This window comes from Budorcas taxicolor, chromosome 1 (assembly GCF_023091745.1).
Source record: "Budorcas taxicolor isolate Tak-1 chromosome 1, Takin1.1, whole genome shotgun sequence".
In the NCBI taxonomy this organism is placed as follows: Eukaryota; Metazoa; Chordata; class Mammalia; order Artiodactyla; family Bovidae; genus Budorcas; species Budorcas taxicolor.
The window spans coordinates 43,906,416-43,923,526 of NC_068910.1; the positions used below are offsets into that span (position 1 = coordinate 43,906,416).

A 17,111-nucleotide genomic window follows, 5' to 3' on the forward strand; every position below is an offset into this window, starting at 1 on the left:
AAAGTCGGCAATAAAAATTATTTATGTCCTCATCCCGTTTCCCAATTTGGCATCCCAAGAAGTAACCGCTAGTTATAATTTCTTGTTTATTTTCCTAGAAATTTTCTAGGCAAATGTTTATATGTATCTGCTACACTTTTAATACAGATGGCAGAGAGAAGACCATGCACTCAGATGTCCCCTTGTTTTTACCTGGCAGTTGATCTTCCAGGCTGTTTCATATTGAGATCTTCTGTCAGTAGTGACATTGTATTCCTATGACATACTGTATTTATTGATAGATGTTCCGGTTGCTTCTAGCAGTTGCCTATTGTATACAGTGTTGGGACACACACCTCATTTGCACACAGGTGAATCTAGTTGTGGGATGATTTTCCCAACATTGGAATGGCTGTGTTGAAAGTTTGTATATTTTAAGTTTTGATGAATTCAGTACCAGTGTTACAAACTGCCCCCCCCTAGAGATATGGCCATGGTAGGAATATATTAACAGGTAATAAATAATAACCTCCCTACCCTGAAGGGTGTCAGTGAAACTAAAGAAATAGAATATGTCAAGGGCCTGGTGTTCAGCCAGTGCTCAGCAGAGGCAGGGGGATGAGGGGACCTGATAATCTACACCTGGGCCCCCCAGCCCCATGTTCCCAAAGAGACCCTTTCAGTGTGGGGCAGTGAGCCAGGCCTCTCACAGGTACCTACTGAGCCCCTGCCCAGTGCCTGGTGCTGTCCGAGGTCCTGGAATACAGGTGGGAAAGCAGCAGGTCCTCTGCTCTCATGGAGAGCATAGTGATGGGGAGATGGCAGATAGGAAAACAGGTAAAAATAATGGGAGGGAGGGACTGAGTAGGGGAGCCTTCTAGAACATGGTGGTCACGAAAGGCCCATCTGGGGAGGTGAAGACGGGGGAGTGAAAAGAAGGCACCCGTGAGAGGAGTTGGAGTGAGAGCCCAGGGGAGAGGGAGCAGCCTGTGCGAAGGCCCAGGGGTATTGAAGGAACTAGCATAAAGGTGGTGTGAGAGGTAGACAGCAGGGCATTCAGAGCCCCACCGGACTGTGGGAGACCTGTGGGCCCTGGAATTGTCCTGTCTAGGGTTCCTGAGCTGGGAATAACCTGACTGAACCAACAGACCTCAGTTCAGCACCTGCCTTCTGGAATCAGGGAGGGCTTTCAGGAGGAGGAGTGGGGCTTAGAGCCCTCCATCCTCAGAGATAAATCAGGACCTATCAGAGTGGCCTATAGGTGGAGACACACAGTGGTTGGTGTGACCAACACCTGTCCTGTGTAGCTGCTTGCAGATCCCTCTCTGGCTTGTCTGCAGCCCCAGAGCCTGACATGTGGTACACTCTGAGTTGAGTAGATGTGCTTTCAAACATTTTTTTCATGTTTTGATAGAATTCGTGATAAACTCTAAATGGGATCAAAAAGAGGTGAGGAAATTTGTGCCTGTCCAAGGATGCTAAAAAGAGAGAAGGGAAAAAAGAGAGAGCTGTGCAGAGTGGGGACTGCAGAGTGGAGCAGGAAAGCTGTTGTTGGGTCAGGTCAGCCTGAATGGAGGGACGTCTGGCTCAGGCTGCTTTGGGGCGGATACCGGTTTAGGGCACCGGGAAGCTGCAGGGAGGTCTGGAGGCCTAGGGAAATTGAGGAATTGAGACACATCTCTCCTTGGACACACCAGTTTGCCATTGACGTCAGAACCTGACTGTTGACTAATCTTGAACATATTCTTCACAATTTGAGGTCAACACACAGCTTAATGCCAGATTCAGAGAAACACTCATTGCAGTGTGACACTCTGAAGCTGACACTGACTAGGCACTTCTGAGGGGCCAGGCGCTGAGCTTGGCTCCTCCCAGAACCCCCTCGAGGTGGGTGCTCTAAGGAGCCCCTTCTCCCGCTAAGAGGACACTGAGGTCAGGAATGGCTCAGAGCCTTCCCCAAGGGCACAAGTCTGGTCACACCCAGGCGCGTCTGGACCAGAGTCCTCATTCTTAGCTTTTTCCATGGGAACTTCACTGCTCACAGTGTTTGGTCTTCCAGGAAACAGTTATCTGTCAGCCTTTCTTCCTAGAACTTTACTCAGTTCCCTACTTTCCTGTTCCAACCTGTAACCTCTGAGGACTGTGAGAGTCGGCCTCCGTTCCCCATTCCTCCTTAGCTCTGCTGATTAAAATTGCCTGAGGAAGAGAGATTTGTTTTGGGATTTCGGTTGTGTTTTCACTATTGCTTTCAGTCCTTAGGCAATACACTTCCCCTTTTGGTATCTTGGGGTTTTTTTGGGTTTTGTTTTTCTGTTTTTTTTTTTAATTCAGAAAAAAAAAAGGTGCCGTAAATCTTGGTCACTTTTTGAAGTTGAATACAAAAGGCATGAGTGAGGCATATTAAATTTCTGTTATTCCAGCCAACTAGATCAGTTTTCCCTTCCCTAATTGTAACATTGCTTTTGTTTAGTCCATACGTTCTGTGGGACTCTGTGCGATCCCATGGACTGTAGCCCACCAGGCTCCTCTGTCCGTGGGATTTCCAAAGCAAGAATACTGGAGTGGGTTGTCATTTCCTTCTCCAGGGAATCTTCTGGACCCAGGGATTGAACCTGCATCTCTTGCATTGGCAGGTGGATTCTTTACCACTGTGCCACCTGGGAGGCCCTAACTGTAGCATTAGTTAAACGTTGCTTTGCATTTATTTGTGGCACGCAAGTGTATTCTCCTCGGTTCTGTCTCGTCACAACAAAGATTTGGAGCGCATCACAGCTCTTGGGTCTTGGACAAACCGTGTTATAACTCTTAGACAAATCAGTGTTACAGCTCTATTTTATTTAGAAGACAGCAGGAGTGTGAGGGCGTGCCAACCCAAAGACGTGAAGAGAAGAAAGTGGAGAAGCGCCCAGCTCGCAGGGGATGTGGGGAGGGGGAGGGAGGGAGAGAGAGAGCGGGAGCGAGCGAGAGGGCTCGCGCGTGCGTGCACGCACACAGGCACGTTGGGGGAGACAGCGAGAGAGAGAGCAAGCATGCTTTGGCTCCTCCTTTTATGTTTTTTCTTCCCCCTGGGCCTGCCCTATGCAAATTGGGCTTAGCCAGGAGTGCTGTTTGTTCTTCCTGAGGTCTTCACTCCTGTCCTCGGACCTTCCTTTGTTCTATTTTTGCGGGCTTTTCCCTTCCTGTCTTTTAGCCATGCCATTTTGGACTCCTGTTTTCTATTCTAGCTACCTAACATTTGCTGAAGATTGTTTATGAGCTTGCTCAGCTGCCCGTAGCAGTTCGAGAACCTGACTTCTGCCCACGACTTTTCAGAGAACTTTAAGACTAGGTTTGATTAAAACAGAACTTGAAAACCAGACACCAAAATTCCCACATATACAGCCTCAGAGACTTAAGACTCTAGGTAATATATTTGTATTTAGCAGAGGCCTTCCGAAGGTTGTACCTGAACCAAAAGGCTGAGTGTGGGGTTCACAGGGGGCCACACATGTGTCCTGTCTCTTGAAATCATGTCCTTCAAGGGGCTGCTGGTCTCATTGTGTAAAGAGCTGAGTGTGTGGGTCTCTGTTCCTTGATATTTTCTCAGCCTTAATTGCCAAGACCATTAATATTCAATTGTCAGACATTAAATGTTATAAGAATTAGAATAAACTAGTACAGAAGCCATCGGAGAAGGCAATGGCAACCCACTCCAGTATTCTTGCCTGGAAAATCCCATGGACGGAGGAGCCTGGTAGGCTGTAGTCCATGGGGTTGCTAAGAGTCGGACACGACTGAGCGACTTCACTTTGGCTTTTCACTTTCATGCATTGGAGAAGGAAATGGCAATCCACTCCAGTGTTCTTGCCTGGAGAACCCCAGGGATGGCGGAGCCTGGTGGGCTGCCGTCTATGGGGTCTCACAGAGTCAGACACGATTGAAGTGACTTAGCAGTAGTAGTACAGAAGCCGTACCATTCCTTTTTCTGGCAAATCTGCTTGCCAGGGTCAACCCTTTTTATTCCTTTAGCTGTTTCTCGATAGTTTCCTATATTAGCATCCCAGGTTCATTGCTGTTACTAAGGACAGACTACAGTGACTTAAATAAGATTTTAAAAAGACTGTGTGCCTCCACACATGCCTTCCAGCTGACAAGAAAGGCATGATCCCCTGGGAACTGCAGTGTAACCTCCCTTCACAGGCCATTGGCCAGGGTTGATCACATGATCACACGTAGTTGCAAGGGAAGCTGGGAAATGTGATCTGTAGCTGGGAACCTGTGTGCACGACTGAAATGTCTATTACTCTAGAAGACGAGGGGATACATGTTGGAGGGACAGCTGTCTTCCATTGGCCCTTTGCTTTGGGCCACCCAAATAGCTGTATGTATCCTTCTTCCCACAAACAACGTGCTCACCTTTTCCCCAAGGGACTGTCTTTTAGCAAGGGGAGTGAGTCCTTTGCTTGGTCCATCTGGCAGCCCCTTGTTCTTCTTAGTTGACCAGTGATTCTTAAAGTGTATTCCTTAGATTTCTAAGGCTCAGCGTCCCCTGGGAACTTGTTAGAAATGCAGGTTCTTGGGCCTTACCTCAGTTGCCGGTATAGATAAAGGTTAAGAACTGCTGTTCCAGCACCTGGTTCTCTGATTTCTGACCCTGTTTTGAGGGCTGAGGTAGCTATTGGTGGAGCTGCCCTGCTCCCTGTTGCTGTGGTCTCATCGGAAGTGGGAATTTCTGAAAAGGCTGGCCTTATAGGGGGCTACATGGCTTTTATAGCTCCCTTCCTGCTTGGGAGAAGTGGTTTGGGGGCCTCAGAGAAGCTGTGGGGTCAAATAATGGCCAGCTTTTGTCACACCAGGCTTGTGGTTTCTTTGGCAATACATTTCCCTCAAAATGCTAGAAATTTCTGGTCTCTTGGCTTCTAATCAGTTCTGTATGTGATAACCACAGCTGATGATCCAGCCTAGATAACTTAGTTCTTAGCCCTGAAAGGTTTGATCTTTTATTTACTGGCCTATGTACTCAGCCTGCCCCACTTGGATGGGACAGAAGTGTTCTTCTTTTGACTCTTGCTTCTGGGCTCTGTGTCTGGCAGATAGTGGTGGACTGAGAATTAGATCAGTGGTGGACTGCGAAGTGTGGATTAAAACAAGAGTTGGGGCCGTGCTATCGCCTCCTGCTGGGACTTTCCCTTTGGGACCCCTGACAGGGGATGTGGTTCTTTGTCAACTTGTATTTTCTACTACAGGCCGCATCATCATTTTCATCTCCGCTTTAACGTGGTCTGGCTCCACAGGAGTTCTTCTCCCTTCGTTGGAGGTCTCTTGAAAAAGAAGCCACATACACCAACCCTCAGAACATTTTCAGCTTCTCCATTCAGAGTTACGGGATTCCTTAGCACATGGACTGCCTTCCGCTGCCTTTGGTCTGAGGAGAGTGATCAGCTTTCCAGCCTGCCATACCGGTCCTTGCCCCTCCTAACATTATTCTATTGATCTGACTCCTATGTGTTGTGCTTAGTCCCTCAGTTGTTTCCGACTCTGAGACCCCACGGCCTGCAGCCCGCCAGGCTCCTCTGTCCATGGGGATTCTCCAGGCAAGAACACTGGAGTGAGTTGCCATGCCCTCCTCCAGGGGATCTTCCCAACCCAGAGATTGAACTTAGGTCTCCTGCATTGCCGGCGAATAATTTACCAGATGAGGTACCAGGGAAACCCTGGCTCCTATAAGAAAGGCCAAATTAACAACGGGTTAAACTAAAACAAGATTTCTCTTCATTAGTAGTGTGTGTCCTGGCAAAAAGGCTGATAGGGTGGATCCACAGTGTCAGGGATTCAAGCTTTTTTCCTACCTTATCCTGCTATCCTGAACATGTGGTTTCCAGCTTGTGGTTTGAGATACTCTCTTCAGCTCCTCTTCTCTTTTCCATATTCCAGGCAGCAGAAAGGGGTGGGGACTTTTCTTTCCTTCTAAGGGTATAAGCTGAAAGATGTACTTTTATCACTTCATTCAGTTCAATTCAGTTGCTCAGTTGTGTCTGACTCTTTGTGACCCCATGGACTGCAGCACACCAGGCCTCCCTGTCCATCACTAACTCCGGGAGTTTACCCAAACTCATGTCCATTGAGTCGGTGATGCCATCCAACCATCTCATCCTCTGTCATCCCCTTCTCCTCCCACCTTCAATCTTTCTGAGCATCAGGGTCTTTTCCAATGAGTCAGCTGTTCGCATCAGGTGGCCAGTGTATTGGAGTTTCAGCTTCAGCATCAGTCCTTCCAATGAACACTCAGGACTGATCTCCTTTAGGACGGACTGGTTGGATCTCCTTGCTGTCCAAGGGCCTCTCAAGAGTCTTCTCCAACACCACAGTTCAAAAGCATCAATTCTTCAGCACTCAATTTTCCTTATAGTCCAACTTTCACATCCATAAATGACTACTGGAAAAACCATAGGCTTGACTAGATGGACCTTTGTTGGCAAAGTAGTGTCTCTGCTTTTTAATATGCTGTCTAGGTTGGTCATAACTTTCTTTCCAAGGAGTAAGCATCTTTTAATTTCACGGCTGCAGTCATCATCAGCAGTGATTTTGGAGCCCCCCAAAATAAAGTCTGCCACTGTTTCCACTGTTTCCCTATCTATTTGCCGTGAAGGGATGGGACCAGATGCCATGATCTTAGGTTTCTGAATGTTGAGCTTTAAGCCAACTTTTTCACTCTCCTCTTTCACTTTCATCAAGAGGCTCTTTAGTTCTTCTTCACTTTCTGTCATTACGGTGGTGTCATCTGCATATCTGAGGTTATTGATATTTCTCCCAGCAATCTTGATTCCAGCTTGTGCTTCATCCAGCCCAGCATTTCTCATGATGTACTCTGCATGTAAGTTAAATAAGCAGGGTGACAATATACAGCCTTGACGTACTCCTTTTTCTATTTGGAACCAGTCTTTTGTTCCATGTCCAGTTCTAACTGTTGCTTCCTGAGCTGCATACAGATTTCTCAAGAGGCAGGTCAGGTGGGCTGGTATTCCCATCTCTTTATTAAGTTCTATTTACTGGAACCTAGTCACATGACCATAATTAGCTGCAAGGGAAGTCTGAATGTAGATTAAAAATGTAGTTTTTATCCAGGCAGCTGTCTGTCTGGCTAAAACTTCTAGAATGTAGGAAGACAAGGGGAATGGATATTCTCACCACATTTGCACTCTCTCTAAATAATGTGCTTATCCTGTTCTTTTCATATATATCAATTTAAATGTTATCCATTAACTTCCTAGAAGAGAATTTGGCTCTACATGTTGCAGTAAAAAGGAAAAGCAAGATATGAGTTTTTCTTAAAAATCAGTGAGCAGGCGTGAACATTCCTTGTTTTTTTTAATCTAACTGATCTTAATTTTGCATGTCAGTAACTAAGTTTGCTTTTCTGCCCTCTAACTCTGCCGGAGCTACAGTGCACATTTTCTTCTTTGACTGTAGCTAACTACATCCCCTATCTGGTGTTTACCCTTACAACACCCTTCCCCTTGTAGTTACACATCAAAAAGAGGGCCGCAGAGCCCCCTAACTATCAGACTCAATTATTGGATTACCGATGCCAGTTTATGACTGTCTTTGAAACAATGCAAGAGGAAAAAATCAAGATCCTATCACCTTTGTTCCTCATCACCATCTCATGACTGCAAGCCCTTGCCTTGTAGAAGTCACTAACTAGACTCTTTCTTCATGGAGGAGGGACGCAATTCTGGAGGCATGAGCCTACTATGTTCCCCTGTCTACTGGCTGAGAATAAAAGCCATCTTTCTATTTCCTCCAAACCCTGTCTCCGTACTTTTTCTTTAATTTTGGTGGGCAGAGAAGGCCAAGATTTTGGCTGGCAGCATACACACCTCCTCTCCCCATTCCTCCCAATATATGTACGGCCATACATTGATATCCTCTGTAATCTGTAGACGGATTTCTAGTTCCTCTATAGTCTGTAGGTTGTTGTTCTAACTTTTAACGAATATCATTACATATTTGATGAATTTTCCATCAGCTCTAGACAGTACCCTTTTTTTTTTAAACATATCTTTTGATGTGGACCATTTTTAAAGTCTTTATTAAATTTGTTACAACTTATTTTCTGTTATATGTTTTGGTTTTTTGGCCAAGAGGGATCTTAGCTCCCTTACCAGGAATCAAACCTGCATCCCCTACACTGGAAGGCAAATTCTTACCCACTGGACCACCAGGGAAGGGCCTAGGCAGTACCTCTTGATTCTTCACTTTGTAAGATGAAGTGACTTTACTTTGCCCTTTATTACTCTCCCCTCTCCGCTTTCACCTCCCAACTTCCGCCAGAGACCAGACATAAAGTGACTTTCCATGGATGTCTTCACATCCAGGCTCTTCTGAGCCCACAGGGAAGAGCAGGGTCTTAAGTGAAGCCCCAGTCTCTGAGTCAGCATAGGAAGAGGAATGGGGCCTTTGTATTGGATTGAAAACTGTGTTTTTGTGGTAGGGAAAGTACCGTATGCATAGGATGTCCGCAGGGTGACTCATGGTTTAGAGTAGCATTTCCCAAATCACGTGCCCATGTGCTCCAGAAAGTTAACCCCCTGCAAACAAAGGATTCATGAAAAAATAACCTTGGGCAATCCGTATGCTTTATCATCCCCCCTAAGATACACACCAATGTTTTAAGGCTCTGATAAGTTCTATAGCAAAGGAACCTATTTAGGCCAGTATTTTCCATTTACATGTGACTATGGGAGCCCTCTTTTCATTTGATATTTATTAATATTCCCACGGAATCAGTACACCGTGGGAGTCACTGCTGTAATAAATGGTGGCCATGGTGCAGTTGTTGGGCATCCCAGGGGAGCCTCACGATGGAGAACCTGGGGCATCAGGGGCAGCATTCACGTGGTCAGGCCAGCATCAGAAGAGTCTGACCCTGGGACCTAGGGTCAACCATCACCCTGGGGCTTAAAACCTGAGAGTCCTTCTCCTGATGGGGACTTTTCCTGACCACCAGGCTTAGGGAGACGGCTGTGTGCTGGCATCTGGGGGTCTCAGGAGCTGGAATCAAGGCAGACGCCAAAGTATCAGAGCTGTGGCTTCCAGCCAGAAGTAGGTTGGCTGTCATCACGACTGAGCTTCAGAGCTGATGAAATGCCACTAATGTGGGCACAGGAGCTGAACCTGCCAACAGCAGTGGTCTGATGGCTCTAGCTCTGAGCATGCAGGCATGAAACCAGCTGTGCCTGACCTCTGAGGTAGAACTCTCCCTTGTTCTTCCCCATAGGGAGCTAGATACACAGAATCTGGAGAGGAGAGTCAGCAGTGAACTGAGGCATGTCATCAAGTGCCCACCATGTGCTAGGTGCCGAGGACACTGCAGTGAAAATATAGACTAGATCTCCGACCTGAAGGAGTGTGCAGTTTAGTTGAGAGCTGGATATGCACAGGATGATGGCATGGAGATGGGTACCCAGCCGCAGCAGGAGTGCTCAAAGAAGTGTAGGTAGGTAGGAGGGTGGGAGAGGGGAAGGTTTGATTTCATCTGAGGAAGCTTCCCTGAGGAACTGAAACTCGAGTCTCCACTCAAAGGACGGGTGGGCCAACCACACAGGCATTTGCAGGCAGAGGGAACAGCGTGTGCAAAGGCCTGGTGGTGGAAAGGAGCGATGCCTGGCCGTGGTCAGGTCCGCTTTCATCAGGAGTGATGGGAAGGTTCCGGAGGGAGTATCCCCACTGCTCTGGCCGTGGTGGGGAACAGGGGCTTCTGAGGTTCGAGGTGTCAGCTGAATAGGAGAGCAAGAAGTTTCTGGAACCTGAGGGGACTCCAAGGGAAGTGAAGCAGGTTTCTTCTTTCCATCTGCTGCTGTCATCTTCCTGGGAGTTTGTTCTTTCAAGTTTCCCAATTTTCACACAGTCTTTTCTTAGTTGAGCAACCTTCACAGTTTCTAACTTTTGTTTGGTGTCTCAGCCAAAGTCATTTCCTTCCTGGAGCTGGGCTCTTGCTGGGTGGGGAGTTTCTGTCTGTTGTCCAGATTCCTAAAGTGAAATGGAAGAGAACAAACCCTTCCTCTCCCAAAGAGGCTGAGCAGTTGCAAGGACCAGACAGGGCTGGTGTGTGTGTTCTCCTGGCGACTTCCGCAACATCCACTCCTTTCCTACCACTAGGGAACAACAAAGTGTGGGAAGGACTCAGGTCCTAGGACCCCAGGAGACTTGTCCCTGGTGGTGGCACTGCACTGGACCAAGAGCCCCCTGCCCCTCCCACCACATCCCAGCCAGAGTCATGTTACCTGAGTGCTAGTTATAACTGGTATCTAGCACCTGATGTGCTGGGCAAGTATCTTACCTCACAGATCTTGCTATTCTCATTTCATGGATGAAGAAACTAAGATGCGGGGATTAAGTCACCCAAAGCCACACACAGCGAGTAAGCAATGGGCTGGGAAGGGATGCAGGTCGGCTTGACCTTAACTCCAGCTGGGGGACATCACCAGATGGCATCAAGTCTCACTTTCCCCTCTGAAACACAGGCACAGACATTGTCCTGTCTGATTGTCTCATAAACGGGGAAGCTTTGGAACATAAGTGGCACTAGGCTTTCTGAACATCCTTGCTGTGTGACTCAGCATGGTCTCCTGACCCTCCTTCCACGCATTAGTGATTCCACTGGAAATGAGCGAGGCTTTGATCACTGTGGGTTTCTTGGGAGTCCATGTGAGCGTGGACAGAGGGGCACATGCAGCGCCTTTCAACCAATCCCCAGTGTTTCAGAGAGGACAGGTGGGAGCTGGAGGGAGAGGAGCTGCGGTTTACTGAGCTCCTGCTCTATGCCACGCTGTGGAAAGCAGCTCCTCTGGGTTACGAGCATTAGACACATGTTGAGGTTGCGCATTAATCAGGATGGGCTGTGGTACATTGCAATCACAGATAAACCTGGAAATCTTAGTTGTTCAATGCAGCAATGATGATTTCTCAGAGTCTAGGGCTGCCTCCTGCCTTCTAGCACTTGGTAGGCCATCAGGAATGCATGGTTTCCACAGTCACTGTGGAGGAAAAGAGATGGGCTTGCTTTGTCCGGGAAGTGACAATGGCTTAACACCTTAACACCTTCCACTTAACACCTATTGGCCAGAACCAGTCACGTGGCCCCAGCCTAATTGCTAGGGAGGCTGGGGTCTGAGGGGAGCAAGGACTGTTTGGTAAGCACTGTCTCAGCTCTAGGGTACCTCAGTTCAAGGGGGTTTATTACAAGATTCTACCTCACTGTGGCCCCCATGGTCTCACAGGGTCTAACCCTTGCCCAGTTCTCTCAGCTCATCTTGGCTACTCTCCCCACCCTCCCATTCATTCAGTTCAGCCAGTAGGTCATCTTTCATTTTAGAAGATACACCGAACTATCTTCTGCCTCAGGATTTTTGCATATGCTGTTCCTTTTCTTTATAATGCTGGGCCCTGCCCACCCCCGCCCCCCCAACTCCCTTGCATTCTTTCCGTGGTTCATCTCTCTCATCTTCTGAGTCTCGACTTAAACGGCACCTGTCCACAGACACCCCATGTAAGTAAGTGTCAGGCATCTCTCCCTTCCTCCAGCTTGTTTTCAGCACAGAACTCCTCCCAGTTTATAATTAGATATCTTTGAACTATCATGTGGGTTTTGATAACGGTTGGCATCCCCTATCCCTAACACAGTGAGTAAGTGAATGAGGATGGATCAGTCATTTTAGCAGCTAGGGAATGGTTCCAATGGAGGATCCTAGACAGGGTGATTGGGAAGACAGGTCATGCTCTCTGACTTGCCTAACTTCATGTCTAGCTTGAGCTGGGAGTTTCTAGGGCTGTGTGTGTATGAACTTTGGATGCCCAGGGAGGGAAAGGAAAAGGAAAAGAGAGGGTCCAGAAAGTTCTGTTTGTCCTGCCATGGTCAGCTGGCACCTGGGTTCTTCACTTAGGGGCTGAATCACTTTTATTTGCTCTCAAAGGAATCCATTTAAGCCACATGAATCAGAATAAACACAAAAAATAAAGACAAATATATAAATACTACATCACTGTTTACCTTGAGGTGACACCCTTCAGCCGAGGGCTGTGAAGAGTTGGGGAAATTCCAGACTTGCTCACTGGGGAAATACCTTGCTGGCAGCTGGAGTGCCCTTTGCTCAAGCATGTGGCTCCAGGATTTGCCACTGTGTCAAATGTTCCCAAGTTGCTGGCCCCGGCGAGGAGACCCCAGGGCCCTCTGCCAAGGGCCCAGCATGCATAAGCCTTTCGACCAAAGGAAATGGGGCCTCCATAAGCAAAATATAAGTAAGAGAACTACGTCAGGCTTGACTTTACTGAGGTGTTACCTAGAGATAGCAACTGGCCTTTCCCCCCAGAGCTGTCATTTGAATTCAATGGGTTACACATATGGTAAAACACAGGAGAAAAAAACGCCTGACCTAAACTCGGGGGTGATGATCATAACAATAGTAAATTACAATAGTAGCTTATAACTGTTGAGCATTTACTTATTTCATCATTTCTGGGGGCGGAGGGCGTAGTTCCTCATCCCACTTGTCAGATGAAACTTGGAGAGTTTCCTTTGCCCACGAGCCTGACTGTGGTGTGCATGAGTGGGCTGGAAGTCCTGAATTCACTATTGGGCTCCACAGCACATGTCATCTGTGGCTCATTAGAGAGTGGGACATCCTGAAAATACAAAGTAGAGAGAAAAAGGAGTCAGACCCACTGTTCCCTGGGAACTATGGAGAGAGCAGAGAGAAACGCTTCTGACTCCCTTCCTCTGCCCCTTGGAGCTGGAAACTCAATGCTCATCATTCTGGGTTAAACCAGCAGTTCTGAGCCTTATCTAGGGAACTTTTGAAAACATCCAGACTCTGATTTAATTGATCTGAGAACCAACACCTCAACCCCTTGGCGCCCACAGCCACCAAAGATGTTACCTTGAGCTTTGGCATCTCCTCCCATTTCTAGGGGTCTCGACAGGAGAACCCCAAGTTGCCTGTCCTCCTGGGTGTGAGCAGGCCAGCTGCCAACGACACAGCGGACAGAAGCAGGGCACAGCTCTCTTCTGTTTGGGCTTCTGTAATACTCCGCACCACGGCCACTGCACCTTCAAGGCCCTGCCACTGCCCACTGAGACTCACATTGTCCACTGGAGGGTTTAAACTGTTGGAACTGTCCACCCCAGATGCTTCCTTCAAGGAACCTAAATTGGGATCAGAGATTCTTCCTCTGTGTCTTTTGAGCAGCAAGAGAGGACAGAGAATGACTGAGTCACAGTTTGTGCCCTCTCCCGTCACTGGCCCAGTTATGTATCTGGTTTTAGTATCTGGTTTTATATCTGGTTCCACTGACTCCTGGGATTGTCCTGGGATAGAAGAATTATAATTATTCTGACTTCATAGAAGATGCAAATGAAGCTCAGAAGGTTAAAAATCCAGCCTAAGAGAGGCTGGCTCTGGAAGCTTCCCCACACTTCCTCTCACTTCTACTTGGTGATCACAATTCCTATTTTTGGTTCTCATGATACAGCAAAGTCAACTTTTTGTGTGGACTCTTTTTGAACATGTAATTGCAGCGGAAAAAGAGTGCTGTCTCCTTGAAGTGTGAGGCTGTTCCCGTATATCAGTCATAGGCATAAATGATGTCACTGACTTGCTTTTTGGTCTTGGCAGACAGGAAGCTTGTGAGATTTAAAGATCATCATGACCCTTTTGTGTGAGCGTTATGTCCTCCTTTGCCCCATCCTGCCTTTGATGTTCTATTTTTATTTCAACGACACTCTGCTGTATGTACTGGCTCAAAGGAGTGGGCGTTGTGCCCTCTCAGGTATCACGGATCAGTTTCCAGGCAGTAAGAGGGGAAAAGCCACAGTTTCTCCCACTCCTGGGTTTGATGGTAGGAAAAGAGACAAGCGAAAGCGTGCCCTGCACCTTCCAATTCAGATCGGACATCAGGAACCCCAGAGTCAAACTGAAGATATGTCATGTTTATAACATATCATGTCACGTCTGCATCTCAAAACCATCTGAAAACCCACGGAGTGCTGAGACGGGGGTTTCTCAGGAAACTGAAGCTTCTCAATTTGATTGCTACCGCAAGCCTGAAGCTGGGTTCCATCAGCTGTCCGCTATGCCCTTGTGTGTGACTAGGTGGGACTCAAGTGGACTTTAGCTGAAATGCTCTGACGAGTTCAGTTTCAGGCTGGAGACCCCGCTAGGTGCCTCAGGAGTGTTCCCTCCCCAGGCGGGTGTGTGCCCCAGTCCCACGTTTGCACAGAGCACAGTGCCAGCTGTAGGCTCCCGCATGTCACTGCACACTCTCCTTAGGGTGAGAATGTAACGAAGCCGTTTCTGTTCCTGAGGGTGGAGGCCAGAGAGGTCAGCCACAGATGGGTGGGTGGCCTTGATGTTCCTACCAAATAGATCTTGACTGAGAGGCAAAGGTCTGTGCAGAAGGGGAAAGAGGAAAGGGATAAGTCACTGAAGTAAGGTCAGGCCGGGATGGCCAGCTTCCCTCCCATTTGACTGATGAAGAAGCAAGCTCAGCCAGGCCTCGGATGGGGGAAGGTGCCAGTTGGGGTGCAGGTGGGACTTTTGGAAGCTGATAAATTCAGGAGCATCTCCTGCTGTGGTGGGCTATCTGGGATCCCCTTCACCAGCAGGCCCGACTGGCCCAGTGCAAGGGGAACTGGAGCCACAGAAGAGCCACCTCTGGCCCTGTGCCTCATACACAGATGTTGTCATGAGGACGGCTTAGACGTGGCCCTTTGAGAGATATGAGACCCGCACGAGGCAGTTGGTGGAGAGCGGGGTGTGCCAAGGGGCCGTCTCCTTAGGCCAGAGAGGGGAAAAGGGGGCTCTGAGAGGCCTGGGGGCCCCTTCCTCCTAGGGTGTTCGCTTCTGCTCCATATCTTCCCAGGAATCAGTGTTCACTACTGGTGACTGTCCCTGTTGTCACTCTCTACAAGAAACTGTGTCACCCAGCGCCTGAGGAAGGCAGTATGTGACGTGAGCAAAGACGTGGGAGTGCGTGAATCCTGCTGGCAGGGCTGCCCTTGGGGAAGAACCTCGCTTCTGGGGTCACAGCTGGGCCAGAAGGGCCTCTCCCTGATGGGACTGGCGTGGGGGCAGCATGGTGCCTGAGGACCCCAGGTGGGGAGAAATGAAGTGTGTGACCTCTGGGGCCCCCATATGGGGTGGCGTGAATTTCAGTTTGGGAAGATGAAAAAGTTTTGGATGGATGATGGTGATGGTTGGACAGCAGTGTACATGCACTTTTCTTTTTTAGAATAATATTTATTTATTTATTTGGCTGTGTCGAGTCTTAATTGTGGCATGCTGGCTCTTCACTGCAGGCATGCTGGCTTCTCTCTAGCTGTGTCTAGTGTAAATGCAGGTAATGCCACTGAACTGTAAAATTATTAAGATGATAAATGTTATGTTTTATGTATTTTACCACAACTTAAAAGAACAAATGCAGTGAAACAACAGCAGAAAGTTGTAAATGATTCAGAGTTAGGTTAAATGAAATCTAAAAGACTCCAGCCCTACATTCTTTGCGCCCAATATGTGGGCTGCTTAAGAGATAACCTGTGGGATTTCCCTGGTGGTCCAGTGGCTGGGACTCCATGGTCCCAACGCACAGGGCCCGGGTTCAGTCCCTGGTCAGGGAGCTGGATCCCATGTGCTGCAACTAAAATCCCACACGCCACAACGAAAATTGAAGATCCCACATGACGCAACTGAGCCCCAGTGCAGCTAAGTAAGTTGTTTTTGTTTTTTTTTAAGAAAAGAGATAACCCACTATTTTAAAAATATGATACCACCACCACCAATGAAGTTCCCATGTTTTGAGCTAATCAGTTAACATGTGCTGACTCCTCTTAGTCTCATGGAAGTTGTCCAAAGCCAGCACAGCTGGGAGGTGATGAAACTGGTGTCTGTGCCAAAACCTGGACTCCAAGCAGCTAAGTTCTGCTGCTGCTAAGTCGCTTCAGTCATGTTTGACTCTGTGCAACCCCATAGACAGCAGCTCACCAGGCTCTGCTACTTCTTTATAAGATAAAAGATATCTTATAAAATGCTGTGCTTAGTTCCTCAGTCGTGTTTGACTCTTTGTGACCCCATGGACTGTAGCCTGCTGGGCTCCTCCGTCCATGGCGACTCTCCAGGCAAGAATATTGGAGTGGGTTGCCTTGCCCTCCTCCTGTGGGTCTTCCCAACCCCGGGATCAAACCCAGGTCACTCGCATTGCAGATGGATTCTTTACCATCTGAGCTACTAGGGAATCCCATGAATATGGGAATGGGTAGCCTGTCCCTTCTCCAGGGTACCTTCCTGACCCAGGAATTGAACTGGGGTCTCCTGCATTGCAGGTGAATTCTTTACCAGCTGAGCTAACTGGGAAGCCCATCTTATAAGATAGTTCTATTTAAAGGAATAGTATGTCAGTGACAGTAAAGGAAACAAAGAAAAAGTCACCCATTATCCCTCATTCAGCCTTCTGGATACTTTTGTGCATTCCCTCTGGCCTTTCCTCACTTGCTTGCACCCTGTACCCTTTGTCCTGCTTTTCCTCGGATGGGGCTGCCCCAGAGCCGAGCCACCTGCAGAAGGGAACAGGAGTGCTAAGGACAGTGCATTTGAGTGGTTCTGTCCTTGCTGGGTGAATAAAAGTGAAAGCAGCCCCAGGTTTGAATCCATCAGCTCTTTGGCTGGGAACGAACCATTTCACCCATCTGAGCCTCAATATGCTCAAAAGTAAAAGGCAGAGATATCTGTCAGCCACCAGAGATTGTTGAGAACATCAAATAAATCTGCATGGCCTTCCATGTGCAGTGCCGTGAATTTAGGCATTATTATTGTTCTAGGCCCAGAGCTCCTGTGTGAGAAGTTTGGTCCCGTAGCAACGATCGGTTTTATTTACAGAGAAACACAGTTTGTGTGTGTGCTCAGTCGTGTCAGATTTTTTGCAACACCATGAACTGTAGCCTAGCCTAGGAGGATTCTCTATCCATGGAATTCTCCTAGGCAAGAATACTGGAGTGGGTTGCCATTTCCTCCACCAGGGGATCTTCCAGACCCAGGGATCAAACCTGAGTCTCCCGCATTGGCAGGCAGACTCTTTACCGCCGAGCCACCCCAGGGAGCCCC

General features: G+C 48.1%; 1 protein-coding gene across 1 annotated transcript in view; it reads left to right on the forward strand.

Annotated features, from left to right (window-relative positions):
* Positions 1–17,111, forward strand: part of IRAK2 (interleukin 1 receptor associated kinase 2) — a 54,350-nt gene that overhangs the window by 8,927 nt on the left and 28,312 nt on the right. The gene's annotated exons all lie outside the window — the stretch shown is intronic.